General features: G+C 33.6%; 1 long non-coding RNA gene across 1 annotated transcript; it reads left to right on the top strand.

Annotated features, from left to right (window-relative positions):
- Nucleotides 1–7,306: 7,306 nt before the first annotated feature.
- Nucleotides 7,307–9,109, top strand: LOC145789619 (uncharacterized). The gene is made up of 3 exons (XR_014327730.1): nucleotides 7,307–7,471; nucleotides 8,514–8,694; nucleotides 9,080–9,109. It is a non-coding gene; the product is annotated as an uncharacterized LOC145789619 (long non-coding RNA).
- The last annotated feature ends 9,227 nt before the right edge of the window (nucleotides 9,110–18,336 follow it).

Genomic DNA, 18,336 nt, shown 5'->3' with positions numbered 1-18,336 from the left:
ATTTTATTTGTTTATTTAAATCAGATTTTAATTTTATTTTTGTAACAAAATAAAATCTATTTTTATTTATTTATTTCTTGTTTGATTTTTGTAATCAAACAAATTCTCTCATTTCTTTTATTTCTTTATATTCTAGTTGTTGTTTAGTACACAACAGAATTAAATCTATTTAAATACAGTGAAGATTGTCTAACAAATATGACATAGGGCCCGTTTGGCAGAGCTGTAGAAAAATGATTATAGATTATAGCTTAACAGTTTATGACTTATAGCTGTAAACATATGCTACTAATCTGTTTGGTGTAGCTATGCGATTATGGATTTAAGCAGCAGAGTAGTGTTTGGTTAATACGCTGTAAAATAGCTTTTTACCGTATAATTGTCCTTTCTTCCCTTATATGATATAAAAATGATTATTTTGCCATTTTTTTTAGTTTTAATTTAAAAAAATTATTTCATTAATAAAAGTTAATATAATTGGTATTAATTAGTATCAATAAATATAAAAATTGATATATTTGATAAAAATGTAATGGAAGTATTATTGTTACAATTTTTTCCATTATAAATTAATTAGTATCAATTAATGGCTTAATTAGTCTCAATTAATACTAGAATTATTAATTAGTATAAATTAATATTAATAATTAATTTTTATTAGTGTCAATTAATATTAATAATCAACAATTGTTATTAATTAGTATCAATTAATAATTAATTCATTACAAAAGTATACAATATTAATTTATTAATAATTAATATCAATTAATATTGATTTTTTATTTAATATTGATTTTTTTCTTTTTCTTCAGAAATATATAATTTTTTATTTTTTAATTAATATAAAAATATTAAATATGATACCAATTAATATTTATTTTTAATTAATATTGAATTTTTTTCTCTTTCTTCAGAAATATACAATTTTTTTATTTTTTTAATTAACATAAAAATATACAATATGAATTTATTAATAATTAATACCAGTTAATATTTATTTTTTAATTAATATTGATTTTTTTCTTTTTATTCAGAAATATACAATTTTTTCTTTTTTAATTAATATTAATATCAAAATTTGGGTATTCATGAGGACATTTAAGTAATTTTAGCCCCCCTCCCCCACACAAATTGTGCGCTTAAGTTGAAAATTTAACATTTCCTGATCAGCTTTTGAGATAAGCTGAGAAATAGCTTAATTTAAGTTATAAGCTGGTTAACTTAAACTGTACCAAACACAATATTTTAGCTTAAATTAAGATAAAAATTGAAATAAACAGGCCTATAATTTACTTTGAATTTTGAAAAAGTATCAATCCAAGCTAATTGATGCCACGTGTCTTTTGTGGACAAAAACTCATCCTATGCCCTCCAATTAAGCATGGCCATTTTTGGTCAAATAATCAAACGTCCATTAGCAAATAGACTTATTTAGAATGAAATGAAAAAATAAATAAATAAGCAAATGTTTCACAATTGGAATTAAAAATAATTTTTCCAAAAAAAACTTCCACGAAAGCATGAAAGAAGCCTCCCTCATTTGCCATTGCTTAGAAATATATATCCATATATTTTTTTTTTGGATAATTAAAAATTTAAAAGTTGAACACAAAGTTATGGAAAAGTCTCTTTTACTCTTTTGGAACAATTCTTTTTTGAAGTCAATAGGGGTATTCAAATGGTAGCTCCAAGACTTTTGTCTTGAAGCTGAACATGCAGTGCCAATGCCAAGGATGTGAAAGGACACCAAAAAAGAAAAAAAGAAAAGAAAAGAAGATTAATTATAACCTCTTTATAATTCAAAAATATATTATTTATTTGTAATTTGGAATTGTAAATTTAACCTTTCTTGTAACACACGCACTCAAGATTGTTCACCTTCAGATAACACCTCTCTCTTCTCCTCAAGGTCTCAGTCCCTCCATCTTTCTCACCCCACCCGAAACCCTTTCCCAACCCCACCTGAACCTCCCTACTCTCACTCTCTTTATATTTTTTTAAATCATTATAGAAATTTTCTTTGTTGTTTAATCATTTATAAATTGATTGATTTTCTTTATTGTTTTCTTTCATCTCATGAAATAGATTAATCAAGAAATCAGACATTTTAGGTTGGACAATTTTTGGGGATTAATCATGAAATCGGACAGTTTTTGGCCAATATATTGTCCGCTTTGGCCGGAGTCTCACGGTTTTGTTCCTCCTCGGGAGAAAAGGCCTATTGACTGATGGAGAGGGCCAGTACGCTTATAAAGTGAAAGTGGGAGATTGACCCAACAGTTTCATTTTTTTCCTTATAAAATTATAAAAAAATAAAAAAATTATCTCAAATAAAACTTTTTTAATTAGACTATAATAATCAAAAATTAAAAAATCAAATTAATTTTTTTTTTCCACAAACGAAGGCTATAATAAATACTCTACCCAAATACGTACGCAGTGCATGTGTCTCTTTCACTTCAATAACTGAGATCTTCTCCGGTGGTAGGTCTCACAATGATTTTGCTATAGTTTTGGTGGTGTGATTCGATGGGCTCTTTTGGAAAGTGAGTTAATAGTCAAAAGTCACTTTTAATTAATTTTGGATCATATCATTTCTTACATTTTTTATACATTGTTTTTTAAAAAGTTAAAAAATTAGATTTTAACTATTTTTCCAAAACAACTCAATGTTATTTCGAGATAAAATTATAAATCAATCTATAAATAATAGATTGACAAATAATTAAAGGTAAATTATAAATTTTAAACTGTGAATTAAACTAATCAACGATTAATGAACAGATTTATGTGAATCTAACGATTTTAACTGATTTGATGATATTTTGCACCAATCCAATTTTAACCACAACATAACATATCAGTGCGGATATAAGAGCAATGCTTGGTAGCCCGAATATGAGGTGACTCGAATGGCTTGAAATTCACCTTGCTGGTCGTTCGAGCGAATGTCTGACCGATCGTCCAGCCGGTCATTCAGCGAGGAGGCTGACAGCCACGATCGACAAAGGTGACAACCGCGGTAGACAATCTTTCATCCAGTCATCCGGCCGGTCATCCGGGCAAATGACTGACCAACACCCATCCGGGCCATTCAAGTCCCTCATTTTCGGGCTGCCAAGCATTTTTCCAGATATAAATGGTTCAAATTGATTTTAAAATACCATACTCAAAACAACATGATTTAGGCAGCCAAAAAAAAAAAAAAAGCCAATAGAGAAAATGTAAATTACACGGACCTGCTTGAATATTATCGAAAAATTACACCCAGCCCCTCTAGTATAGGAAAATAACACAGACTTATCCTAACATAACACTTGAGTCGTATTGCACCAAACCCCATTCTGTCAAGTATCCGTTAGAAAATTAAACAAAATAAAAATATGATGCAAGTCATTTTCGCGTTGAATTTCTTATTTTTCCTTGTGGGGAGATGTTTTATTTTCTTTGGTTTTTATTTTTATTTTTATTTTACGAGTTTATTTTTGTCTTTTTATGTGTTATGTAATTTATCTCAAAGAAAAGGAGAATTTTTTTTAAGTCCCTAATATTAAGATTTTATAAGATAAAGGACATACAATATTTTCATAGTAGTTAAGGTACCTCAAAATTTTCACAGAGAAAATTTGACTTAGTGAAATTTCACCTCGACTCAGAGAAATCTCAATTTTTACAGAGAAATTTCAAAATTTCTCTGTATCATACTAGAGAAGTTTTGAAATTTTTATGAGTCGGGTAAAATTTCTCTTTGTTGAATTTTGCCTGTGAAAATATTAAGGGACCTTAGCCAATAAAAAAAAATATTTTGGACCTCTTCTACTACTCAAAGTTGGAGAGGGATGTTTCATTAATTTTCCTCAAAAAAAAAAAAAAAAAATCTCATCCAAGTGTGTTTAACTTCCATCTTCATTCTCTGCTAATGTCCATTCAAAATAGCAGAATAGAATAACATTGAAGAAGACAACGGCTATCAATTTGTAATTTTTTGCACTAAAAGTATGCCTAACAAGCAATTAGGAAGAAATCCTGAGTTAATTACATGTGCATTACATTATTTTTGTGTTTATATCTGTTTAACGTAAGAAGATCTGTTCATGTTTTCGTTTCGATTTGTGAGTTGAAGGCCCTATTGGCATCTGATTTACAAATTGACTTGATATATGTGTTATTTGGAATTTTTAGGAATTTATAGTAAGTTCAATTTGAAATTGATTCGGAATCAAATAATTAGAATAAAATAATTCCAATTGATTAGTCTAAGCTTGAATTAATTAAGCTCCACTAATTAGCCTATATAAGGCCACTACCAAGCCCAAGACTTCTTTTCTCTTCATCCATTTTGAGCTCAAACGTGTAGAAGAAGGAGAAGAGAGAGATTGAAGCCAAACATTTAAGGAATAAGAGAATTAAGAAAGAATTATGGGAGATTGAAGGGAATTGAAGAAGTTTAGCTCCAACACTAGCTAACTCAAGACTTGATGTAGGAAATTTAACTCTTTAATTATGAAATTGAATTACTTAGTGCAAGAATTCAAGGGAATTAGAGGTTTGAGCATGAGAATTGAATTAAGAATGTAAAATGAAAGAATAATTCATGTATACATACATAATTCATGTATTTTGAGTTTAAATTCTAAGAATTCCCTTATGCATGTCTTGAATTCACACTAGTTTTGGGAAATCATAAAGTTTCATGTTGTTTTGTAGCATTTGATCATGTTTTGAGAAGATTGGGTTCAAAGGAATTCATGCATGTCATGTTCATGGAATATTCATAAATTTTAAGTTGAATTTTTGCACAATTGGCAAGCCATTGGGCCATGATTTCTTGAAATGATCCTTAATTCATGATGTTTTATAAGTTTCTCAATGTCTCCTCTAGTTTTGGCCCAGAAAAATTGAGCTTTAATGCCTTAAGAATGAGTTTTGAAGCTTGGAAGCAATTCTGGAGATTCCAGAATTCTACTTCTACGCTCAAGCGACGGATTCCACGCTCGAGCGACCACTATGTGTCTTACACTTCCGCTCGAGCGACCAAAGGCTGGCTTAAGCGTGAAATGCATGCTTCCAGAAGTTCTTATGTTTTGTAGCACGCTCGAGTGACAAAAGTTGCGCTCGAGCGAGGGAATGTCTCTCACTCTCGAGCGAGTGTCGAGCGGGAAAAACAAGCAACCAATACTTTTTTCAAAGTTTGCAGACTGCTCGATCGAAGGAAGTTATGCTCGAGTGGATCCACACATTTTGCATGTACGCTTGAGCGTGGAAAGCCACGCTCGAGCGTGGACCTTGTTTTCAGCAAGTTTTGAAAAATATTTTCAAGTACATTTTTGCGTCCTCATTCCATCCTAGGCATTCCTAGGCCAAGATTAAAACACTATGATAAGGATAAAGGCTAGAAACACACTAAGAACAAATGAAATGAGTCATGTACAATCTGAGCGTGTGTTCTAATGTATGAATCTGTCATGTTATGTAGGTCAAGCACCTCAAGTTAAGTGAATTGCCTACTCTATTTGTATATTTGGAGCCACCGGTTATCTATGAGTAATGACTTAGTAAAGCTGTGTTCAAATTAAATTACTTTCTGTATATGGACTAAGATCTATACCATGTATGCTATGTGTTTACACTATGAATGATTGTCCGCCTTTGGCAAATATTTATGACATTAATGCTATGATTCAAGTATGCTATCTATATCCGGACCGGAGGTTCCTTTATGGAAGTGGCAAGTTATCCGTACTCGGCCGAAGGTTCCTTTATGGAACTGACAAGTATGATCTATGATATTCTATATATGCTCTGTTAGCGCTAACGAATGAACTATGAATGATTAAGCATGATTCCTGAATTCTGTATACGCATTGAATGAAAACATGAACATGAATTAGTTCTATATACGGACTTAATTATGGTGCATCATTTATTTAACCCTTTACTCTGTTATTATTCACTGGGCTCCCGCTCACTATTTATATTACGTATGTAGGTGATCAGGCACGTGACCAGGCTCAGAGTTGAGGACCTGGAGTTTCAGTTTTGACAGCTAGCCTTCATGCCTTCTAAGGAGGTTCCGGTTTGAGTCAAGCCTAGTGGCTGTGTTTGGGAATGTATAAGTTTTTGTTCCTTTTGATTTACAAACAAGTTTTCTGTTGTGTATACATGAAGTGACTTAATTGCTGCATTTTGTTTTGATCATACGTATGATTATGAACGTTCGAAGTTATCAGTCTCATGTATGTCGTCATAGCTCGTTGGACTATGTATATTTCATGTATTTGCTTCCGCAACCCCTATTTATATGCTATTATGTTAAGAAGCCTTCGGTAATCCAAGGATTACTGGCCGGTTACGACACTAAACCTACAGGGGCTAGTTTGGGTCGTGACAGTTATCATAATTTGCATCTCCTTTACTGAAGTTGGATCAAGGCAAGATATTAACTCAAGGTTCTTAGACTGACTGGTATTTTCTTCCTTTCAAAGAATAAATGGTAAGAGAAGAAAAGAACAGAGATCAGAGTTAAGAGTAAAAAGAACAGAAGGATCGGATAAGAGAAGTGGAAGAAGTGTAGATGTGTGTATTTGAGAGAGGGAGTTATTGACAATGCCTTCCAAATAAATTCTTTTTTAAATTATCTTGATGCATAAAAATCCAATGATTGCGACCTTTGGAATTAGGATATTTATAGACTTCATTTTGACTGGAGTACATAAGGACTATAATGTCCACCAATTTGAAAGGTTGGTACTAGAGGATAATACTTTTATGATGTTTTGGTTTGATTGGTTTTATTTTCCTTTTGGGTTATGTTAAGTGAGCATTGAAAATGATGCTAGAGTTCTCCCTTAGTTTATCATCTCAAAATGCACAATCATTCTTTTAACTCTTTATGGCAGTGATGTTTTTCTTCATGTTGACAAAAATTTAATGCCCAAAAACCCAGCAGCATGGAGTGTATGGAGTTTTCTTGGAACTATGGATAACAAAGTATGTGTGACATATTGGCTCAATGTGCTCCAGGTTGGTAACACATTCTCCTTATGTGAACTGGAGTCATTTTTATATTTTTATCAGTACATGACATTAGAATGTGGTGATGTTGCAATGCTGATATGTCGCAGAGCAGCTAATATGCTCAAGATTTTTTGATCCACCATAATATGTATTTAAGCTAGTCATAGTTTCAGTCATTACACAAAAAATAAATGGTCAAACAACTAAATTTCTACTTCTACAATAAATGAAGTGAACTCCAAAACAGAATAAGGAACACCTTAAATCTCTGCTTTAAAAATATGAATACAACATAGAGCAACAATAGTTTGGGTTTCTGATTTTTAATTTTTTTGGTCTAGGTTTCGACTTCTAATATGAGATTAAGATTGCTTCCTGCAAATGGGTATTTGGGCAATCGTCAATTCAATGTGTTGAATGAGTTCTCCAAACAAGTTAAAGGCGAAGCTAACAGGTTTTGTTTTTTGTTTTTTTTCTAAGTAACTTGAATATATGTCAATAATTGTCTGAAACCTTAAAAAAAAAGATTTTTTTTTTCTTGTTACTTTGGAACTTATATTTCTGGGTTAGATTTGTTTAGTTGGTTCTTTATCAGCTCAGTTCTTTTGTTTTTCCCACTTAAAATGAAGGCTACAAATATTGACTTATTATTAAGCTAAGAATACTATTGCTGTTAGTAAATTATTACCATTTTTTATTTGTTCATATAACATGTTGACATTTTTAGGGCTTTAAAACCCATTTGAAATCCATCAGGAAGGATGTTTCTTTAACACTATGAAAAGATTTGACATCACTATATCTACAAACAGTTTTTTTGTTATGCATCATTTGAGCATTCTTTCTGTATGATTACTCCACATATTCTGTTTGCAATTTATTGTCAAATTTATATGCCTCGTGCTATTTTCAATCCAATAATATTTAAAATGTTAAAGATACAAAGGTTAAAATTTTAATGAAATAAATATGGTGTAATATTACATGGGTCAAGTCAATCAAACGTAATGGTTCTACAATTATTATTATTTTTAAATTTGTTTTGAACAAAAAGCATACACGACTTTTAAAGTGTTTTACGTTTTAAAATAAATGATTCCACTTAATTCTTCCAATTCACAACGATATTCTTGATTTGACAACTATGATTATGAGGTTTGAATGCACAGTGTGTTGACTTCTCAAAACATGCATATCTTAAAACTGAACATAGATGTCATCATCTACTATCTTAACAACATTTATTGCTAAATGTTGCTCATTTTGGTTGGTTCTAATATTTATATAAGATTTCCAAAGTATACTACTTTAGACTTGTAGAACAAGCATAAAATGCTGATCAAAATTGCATAATAAATGTCCTCATCATTAGCAGTAAAAAAAATAGAGTTATTACATAATCACAGCTTTAATAAAATTGTCATCGTCTCCCAAACCAAGAGCTATTTTCTGAAATTAATATGTTCATTCGTTCCATAATGTTTCTTGACATGCAGAATCTTGGTGAGACAGGGCTACCTTATTTGGTAACTCTAAATCCATCACATACCCCAGAACATAAACTGCTCAAGTGGTCAACCGGACATCCATTCCTATCAGTTGCTGCATCAAAAGCATTATTTAAGCTTGATCACATTCAAGGGAAAAGAGGAACATGGTTCTGCGGAGCATACCAAGGTGAGTTTCTTTCATTGTTAGGAGAAAGATACTGTGAATCAATTATTTTTTTACATCAGATAAAATTCACGTCAAAACTCAATTCTCCAAATAAAATTGAATACAACAAGAAAATGAAACATATATTTTTTATGTTATAGTACACTTACAATCTCCAGAAAGTATCCTTGTTTTCAGTTAAGTGATGCAATATACTTCAGTATGTTTTGCAAGAGAAACAATGCTTTGATTCTTTAAGCTATCATTGCAATTTACTTTTAATTGTAATAGCCATAGTATTTTTATCGCTTTTAGAAAAATCTAGTAGCTTTTGTTGTTTTGAGGCATGTTAAATAGCATTTAGCATAGTGACTGATTTGTGCATTTTGTATCGCATTTCTTTCAGGCTACGGCTTCCATGAGGATGGACTAAAGGTAACATTCATTTACATATAACAAAGATTTAAAAGGAAACATTCGTTTGCTCTTACATGTCAGAATAATAAACTGAGAACTATTGCCTTCAAGAAAAATGGTAGCTAATCTAATAAGTGTTTTCAAAATATTTTTTTTAATATGTTGATTTATTTATTGGTATTATGCGGTTGTTTTCTAGTAGTGTATCTTTTATGTTCTTCAATTTCTGCTAAACCAGAAAATTTTAAGAAAGTATAATGAAATCCCATGGGATTTACATGTATTTAGCACTTGTTAAACTCACTAGGTTAAGGAATCAATTAATTCAATTCAATTAAATGAAGAATTCAGTTCGAAAACAAAATTATTATAGCGCTGATAGGAAATTTGCTGACTGGAATATAGGGAGAAACTGAGGCTGGGCAGAAAACAATTCTCCTGATGATGGTTTATGAAACAGATTTATGCCATTCAGACTCAAGTATGTGTTCCATTAGTTTAATGGTATTTTAAAGTGTGTAGGTTTTTTTATTTTTCATTCAAAAAATTTTAATGGCAAACATGATTCAAGCTCCAAGGTTTATTTGGTAGCACTGCTTACATTGTTGTTTTTCTTGTCTTTCTCTCCCCCATTTGCTTGGATTTTTAAAGCAACTTTTTTTTTTTTTTTTTGCTACTGGGGAGAGAATTTACTTTCCCTTCATTTGTGAAGCAAATCATACCATAATAAAAAGCTATTGTGATGATGAGAGAATGGTGTTATCTTCACACAGGCAAAGCGTTGGTGTCGATTAAGGTGTCGTTTAGCAACATAGCAACTGTGTTGTTGGATTGGGATGATGTTCACAACGATGATTTATGTTCATGGTGTGGCGTCTTCTGTGACAATGCCACCCTATCTGTTGTTTCTCTGTATGTGTTTTCTGTTCATGCTTATTTTTCTTCCTCTTTTTGCCATTTGATTCTACTAGAGTTTTTATTTTTATTTTTAATGTGTGTATATATATATTTATTATATTTGTTTGTTGAAGGAATTTGTCAAATTTGAACTTGGGTGAGGAGATTTCATCAGCCATTGGAGACTTGAAGAGTCTACGGTTCATGTAAGCTTTCTTTGCTAATCCTGTTGATTTGGTGTTTTTGCTCATTGTAACCAGGTTAACATAATACTACCTTTAGATGTTATAGTTGAAGTATTTTCAAGGATTTTCAGGGAACAAATTAACTGGTCAAATTCCTGATGAGATAGGCAACTGTGTTTCTCTGATGCTAGTGTAAAATTTTATCTTCTTTTTTCATTGCAATTTTATATACATATATATGGATGTATTAATAGCTTATTCTGTCTTTAGGTGATTAAGATTTTAGTCTTTATTTTAATGATTTATTAGTTTTTATTCTTGATTCGATTCAATTCATGATTCAGAAAATTACAATCTTAATTATTTATTTACTTATTGAAATAAGGAAAATTTACCAATAAATCCTATTTCATAAACTCTTAAACCAATTAGTCCCAACTTTATTCTTTTGTTCGGGTAAGTCCTATCAGTGGGGAAGTTTGTTACTTGTTGATCCTATTTTCCATATTTGGTCCTTTTTTATTTTTTTTTATTAACCATGTGAAGCACACACTGTATCCAACATTATTCATCAAATTCATTATATATACATATATATACATCCACATAGATGGGTGATATCATATAATTAATTACCAACGAGATCCTCAGTCTATGGGCTTCAATCAACACCACCACAACGCCAAAGCCTATTGGATTTGGATCTGCTGGTAGCGTAGAATTGGGATTTGGGTTGAGAGAGAAAAAGAAAGGGTTTCAAAATCAAGATGAGAGAGAACATTAGGGTTTCAGTAATGGCGATCGACATTCATCATCAACATCAGGGCCAGCGATCAGCATTCATCATCAACAGTGGTTGAAATACTGTTGACGATGCACAATGGTGTGTACTGTTAGATTTGAGGGGTTTGATCGGGTTAGAGAGTGGATTTCGATGGCGGAGGAGTTGGAATCGGAGTCGAACACGGCGATGTTGATGTTTGTAGTTAAGCCACTCTGTTTTAGGTTCAATTATTTTTCACATTGCTAATAGGGAGATCTCTTCAGTTATCAAAATTTTTGAGAGACGAGTGAGGCTATGAATCCTGTAGTGACAGATTCATTCTCATTTGTGAAACAGAGAAATGTGTGTATCTGTGTGTGTGTATCTGTCTATGTGTATCTGTGTGTGTGTGTCTGTGTGTGTGTATCTGTGTGTGTGTATCTGTGTGGGTGTGTGTATATGTCTGTGTGTGTATCTGTGTGTGTGTGTCTGTCTGGGTGTGTGTATATGTGTGTGTGTATCTGTGTGTGTGTGTCTGTCTGCCCCTCACAATGTATGTGTGTATCTGTGTGTGATAGGAGAAAGATGGGACTAAACGGTTTAATAGAATAAAAATGGGACCAATTGGTTCATAAGTTTAAATTTTGGGATTTATTGGTAAATCTCCCTTGAAATAAATATAAAATATTTCACATTTTCTGTAAGTTTGCAATTAATTATATTGTAAATGATGATTTTTTTTGGCTTCTTTTTGCAGATGCAACTTTTTTGAGTATGTGATGATATCTTTGCATATCGATATTGGAGCTTACTGCTGATATTAAAACAAGCTATAATATATATGTTTTTTTATTTGTATTGTCGATACTTTTGTTTTATTTTAGATACAAAAATTTGAGTTCTTGAATTATTAAAAATTATTAGTATTGATGGAGGATGTTTTATATATTTTTGTAAAGAATATTTGTTTGAAAATTGTTACAGGGTACATATATATTATTATTTGTATGATTTTGTGGATGTGGATGTAGATGTGGATGTTTTTATTTTAGAAAATATTAATAATTTGTATAGGAAATAAATTTAAAAAATATATATTTATTTTATGAAAATAATTTTATTGCGACAATAATAAACTGTCGCCAATGTAATCATCATTTTCGTACATTTTGTTAGCGACGGGTTAACCTGTCGCATATACATATTAGTTCAAATCTTTAGCGACGGTTTAAACTATCGCAAATAAGGTCATAATGTAATTCTAATTTTTTGGCGATGTTTTAGACTATCACTAATAATACTTTTTGCGACAACAAATGTTGTCGCTACAAAATTTTTTGGTGACGGCAACCAAAAGCGTCACTAAAAGAGAAGTTTTTCCCCATTTTTTGTGTCGGTTTAAACCGTCGCAAAAACTATTGATTTACCGTCCCTACAAGAAAGCGATGGTTTGTAACCATCGCAAATCACTACAACAAAAAAGGTCTTTGGTGACAGACTGATTTTGTCTCCAAACATCAAAATTTCGTCACTAAAGTGATCTGTGACGAAAAAAATTTGTCACCACGTTCGTGGCCTATACGTCGTCACAAAAAGTACCTGGTGACGAAAAACAGTTTCGTCACCTATTTTTCATTTTTGGCGACGAAATGTTTCGTCTCCAAATGTTGAATTTTTCATCCTCTAAAACACCAATTTCGTCACCAAAACTAAATAATATTTTATTTTAATTGTTTTTTACGACGAAATATTTCGTTACCAAATATATTTTTTTGACCAAAGTTTTCCTCACCAATGATATAGATTAAGGTGACAAAAAAATTCGTCACTAAAATGAGCAAAAAAGAAAATTATTCAATGACAAAAAATATTTTGTCACCAAATATTTCAATTTAGCGATGAAATATTCAGCAAATGTGACGAAATTGTTTGTTTCGTACTATATCATTAGTGACAAAATTATTCGTTATGTTTTTTGAAAACTTATAGCAACATTTTTTATTTCGTCACTAATAAAAATTAAAAATTTTGAAAATGGGGGTACTATTTTCTTCCGAAATTTTTTCTTTTCAGTAACAATTCCCTGCGCATTTCAATAACCTGTTCAATAAAATATCTATTACAAATCAATACAAAAATCTGTTCATTTTCATAAACATCACAATCGAATTTTAGCTCTATCCATAAAAATACAACATGAATTGCATGCGGATTATAAACATGTCTCCTAATATCTACAAAAACGTTTACTAATATCCACAAAAATATAATATCAACCATATGCAGATTACCAAACATATCTCCTAATATCCAACAAAAAATATGTCTACTAATATCAACAAAAATAAAATATCAAGGGCGGATTACCAAACATGCCCCTTAATACTAACAAAAATATAAAATTTACAACACAACCAAAATACATGTAAGGTAATATGAACAAAAACACAAAATGAGCTACCATTGGCCCTCCAAATTACCAAACACGTCCATATCAAATCTCGAATCTGCAAAAAAATGAAAAAAAAAAAAAAAAAGTTAGACAATTATTATCTTATCTATAACATATACAATTTAACATGCATTTTTAGACTTAGTTTTCAAACCGGGAGTCCCGTGCTAGTTCCGTAAGTTTACACAACTCACATTGGTCCATCCCGAGGTGTTTGAGGTGTTTCCCGGGCCGTCTCGTGGCCGTTGCACAATTTTCGCCCCCGAAGGCCTATTTTCAAGCTTAAGTGTGAAAAAGTGCATTTTTGGACTTAGTTTTCAAACCGGGAGTCCCGTGCTAGTTCTGTAAGTTTCCACAACTCACATTGGTCAATCCCGAGGTGTTTGAGGTGTTTCCCGGGCAGTCTCGTGGCTGTTGCACGATTTTGGCCCCCGAAGGCCTATTTTTGAAGCTTAACTGTGGAAAAGTGCATTTTTGGACTTAGTTTTCAAACCGGGAGTCCCGTGCTAGTTCCGTAAGTTTCCACAACTCACATTGGTCCATCCCGAGGTGTTTAAGGTGTTTCCCAGGCCGTCTCGTGGCGGTTGCACGATTTTCGCCCTCGAAGGCCTATTTTCAAGCTTAAGTGTGAAAAAGTGCATTTTTGGACTTAGTTTTCAAACCGGGAGTCCCGTGCTAGTTTTGTAAGTTTTCACAACTCACATTGGTCAATCCCAAGGTGTTTGAGGTGTTTCCTTGGCCGTCTCGTGGCTGTTGCACGATTTTGGCCCCTGAAGGCCTATTTTCAAGCTTAATTGTAAAAAAGTGCATTTTTCGACTTAGTTTTCAAACCGGGAGTCCCGTGCTAGTTTTGTTAGTTTCCACAACTGACATTGGTCTCTCCCGAGGTGTTTGAGGTGTTCCCCAAGCCGTCTCGTGGCTGTTGCAGGATTTTGGCCCCCGAAGGCCTATTTTCAAGCTGAAGTGTGGAAAAGTGCATTTTTGGACTTAGTTTTCGAACCGGGAGTCCCGTGCTAGTTTCGTAAGTTTTCACAACTCACATTGGTCCATCCCGAGGTGTTTGAGGTGTTTCCCGGGCCGTCTCGTGGCTGTTGCACGATTTTGGCCCCTGAAGGCCTATTTTCAAGCTTAATTGTAAAAAAATGCATTTTTGGACTTAGTTTTCAAACCGGGAGTCCCGTGCCAGTTTCGTTAGTTTCCACAGCTCACATTGGTCTGTCCCGAGGTGTTTGAGGTGTTTCCCGGGCCGTCTCATGGTTGTTGCACGATTTTGGCCCCCGAAGGCCTATTTTCAAGCTTAATTGTAAAAAAGTGCATTTTTGGACTTAGTTTTCAAACCGGGAGTCCCGTACTAGTTTCGTTAGTTTTCATAACTCACATTGGTTCCTCCCGAGGTGTTTGAAGTGTTCTCCGGGCCGTCTCGTGGCTATTGCAGGATTTTGGCTCCCGAAGGCCTATTTTCAAGCTTAAGTGTGAAAAGTGCATTTTTGAACTTAGTTTTCAAACCGGGAGTCCCATGCTAGTTCCGTAAGTTTCCACAACTCACATTGGTCCATCCCAAGGTGTTTGAGGTGTTCCCTGGGCCATCTCGTGGCTGTTGTAGGATTTTGGCCCCCGAAGGCATATTTTCAAGCATAAGTGTGGAAAAGTGCATTTTTGGACTCAATTTTCAAACCGGGAGTCCCGTGCTAATTCCGTAAGTTTTTACAACTCACATTGGTCCGTCCCGAGGTGTTTGAGGTGTTTTCGGGCCGTTTCGTGGCTGTTGCACGATTTTGGCCCCCGAATGCCTATTTTCAGGCTTAAGTGTGGAAAAGTGCATTTTTGGACTTAGTTTTCAAACCGAAAGTCCCGTGCTAGTTCCGTAAGTTTCCACAACTCACATTGGTCTGTCCCGAGGTGTTTGAGGTGTTTCCCGGGCCGTCTTGTGGCTGTTGCATATTTTTTCAACTAGTTCCATGCCTACATGTTGGAATAGTTTTCTACTTAGTTTCATGCCTACATGTTGGAATAGTGCAAATGTCAAAGTAGTTTCCTAATTTGGAGCCACGTACATATTTCAGTGTTTGTGATGTTTCTCGGGCTTTTACGTGCATAGTTCACTATCTTAGTTGAAGGAGAAATTTCTACTAAATTAGCATAGAAATATAATATACTAACCAAGAAGCTTGTTAATCAGAATCTGAACTTTCCCTACTCTCAAAATTTCCCGTGATACCTTTCTGTCTCAAACACTCGATGATACTTTGTATCTTCTTGCTTTGTTTCTTCTCTGACTTTTCAAACCTTGCAATTTGTTCTTTTTGTTGTGCTATTTGCAGCTCGAGGCATTGAACATGGTCACTATTTTCAGCAGGTGCAACAGTTGTATTCACAAAAAAAGAAGGCCTCATACCGAGTCCTTTTACATAACCTGGCCTTGGCTGAAGCACCTTCACTGACAACTCCTCTGGGGTCAAGGGGATCGCACTAGTCTGCGAGAGGTGTTTTGCTTGCGTCTGTATCAGGTTGTCCTATTAATTTGAAATAAATCAAAGTATAAGTTATTCTACCCTACATAGCAAAATAAATAATATTATCAAAATTGAAAGGCATTGCCTTGTACATACATAATTAACTTGGCTCTCCGATGAAATCCATTCATGCGTGTCTGAATTGTAGTGGATGGACTTGTAAAATTCTGCTAAATCGGGCACTTTTCCATTTGCAATTATCTGCTTCATTTGTTTGTCAATGTTAATTCAATGATTTAAATAACAAAGTCTACTAATCCAATAAAATAAATGTGTAGAACGCACCGAGCTGTGTACCCTGACCGGGATTGATTTTGATCCACATCGATGTTTTGTTTTCATTTGCATCCTATTATTCACACTAGCTAGTGATTGTTCCTACACAATTGAAACACCAATACAAACAAGAAAAGATAACATTAGTAAGAAAAAACTTAATTTTTGACAATTAACATACATAAAACATTTTACCTTGAATTTTTGACTATTCCACTTGTCAATTAGAGATGTCCACTGATTGAGAGTAACTCTTGTAGGTGGGTGGCTTCTCGCGTAATCCTCCCCTCTTGCATCCTTAAGTTGCTTGTATTGTTTGTGCAACTTATAGGTGAAACCACTCAATCGTCGACCAAACTGTGTGTCTAAAGCCTTTGCTACATCAGTCTAATTGCCTTGTAGATCAAACTGATCCTGTAAAATGAAAAAAAATTAAAAATTACAAAGAAACAAAGCCTAAACATGAAAAGAGTTTGTCAATAATTACCGCTAAGCGTTGGATCATTGGCTCCTTATCAGCAACATTCACCTTCTTCCACCTACGAACACTCAGGTCTGGTAACTGCGTTCGAACCTCTATACCAATTTTGGAGACTAGCTTGGAGGCGTTGTCTCCTACTGGTGCACGAAACTGTTCAGGTATAGGAACTAAAATCTTCCCATCCTTCTCGACAATGCGATGGGCCTGTATGCCATGTGTTGGGCCACGACCACGTCTGTCATGTGATGCTGTAAGGATATAATATTAATTGAGTTAGTAAGTAAACAAATGCAAGTTAAACCTTAAAAACAACTTTGCAAACTTACCAACGATGGTAGATGCAGTCACCTCGTCCTCAGGTTGCACATTATGAGCTGGTAAGGGTTGGGTACCGGCCTCTTCACTTGGGGGATCCATCATTTCCTCTGGGGTGGGAGGTAATGGCCTTGAATGAGACCGTAAACGAAGTCCTGGTGCCATCTGTTGTTCCTGAAAGAACATAATCAAATAGTGAAAACGAGATTTAAAACAGTTAAAATATATTTTATAAAAGATATGATGTGTAAGATATGTGAAGAAGAAATGTAAAAAGTAAAAGACATGTTCACTCACAAATATAAAATGTGTATAATACCTCGCGGTCAAAGGAACCCAATGACTCATCATCGTTGTCATCCTCACTCTCTGAAGGGTTATACTCAACATCATCATCTACCTCAACCCTAATTCCCTTTTCCCTTGCAGTTGCACATTTGGACTGAACCACACTCCCTAAAGAATTTGTAATATTCTTCACTCCAAGATTATTCATTACCTCACAATTCTCCTTGATTCGCTTATTTCTTTGTTTCTCGTATTCTGTTAGCTTCTTGGTTCTCAAATCACCTGGTTTCAGCCATTGTTTTTTGCCTCGGACCATTTCTACAACTATATAACATAATTCAACTTTAATTGAAAAATATAGACAATGTCATCATTCACCATTACATAAAAGAAGAAAAAGAAAGTAACATAATCATATAAAATAAAAATTACATTAATTAATAATATATGTTCGAAAATAAAGTGATCTACTAAAAATTACATATCATAATCCATATCAGGATCCATATCAACATCAGGAATGTTATGTTCTTCATCTCTTTCATCATCTCTATTCTCTTCCATTATCGCATTTGATGACCCTACTTCCGAAATAACATTGAATTCAACATCATCCCTACAGTATCGAACAATTGGGTCAATGTCAATTGGAACAACATTAGTAATGTTTTCTTGTTGGAACACATCATTATTTTCTAAAGGATCCAATAATTCTCCATCACTAGTGTCTAGAACATCAAAGACACCCCTATGTTGCACCCTTTGTACGACATTCCAAGGCTCACCCAATTTGGTATCATTCAGATAGAAGACTTGCTTAGCTTGACTAGGTAGGATAAATGGGTCAGATTGGTACCACCGACTTGTGACGTCAATGCTTGTGCAATATGTATCAAGTCGTATTGTTCTGTTTCTACCAGTGTTACCGGTGTTGTACCATTCACACTGGAACAAAACAACCTTTTTGCCACATATGTAGTCAAATTCCAAAACCTTGCACAAGTGACCGTAAAAGTCATGCAATTTTCCTTCATGATCCCCGTGTGTAAGCACACCACTATTCTGACTCGTACGAC

The sequence above is a fragment of the Camellia sinensis genome, chromosome 1 (genome assembly GCF_055761805.1).
Source record: "Camellia sinensis isolate YWXY chromosome 1, ASM5576180v1, whole genome shotgun sequence".
NCBI lineage: Eukaryota > Viridiplantae > Streptophyta > Magnoliopsida > Ericales > Theaceae > Camellia > Camellia sinensis.
Note: the sequence above shows the minus strand (reverse complement) of the source record. Positions and strands in the feature narration are given on the sequence as shown.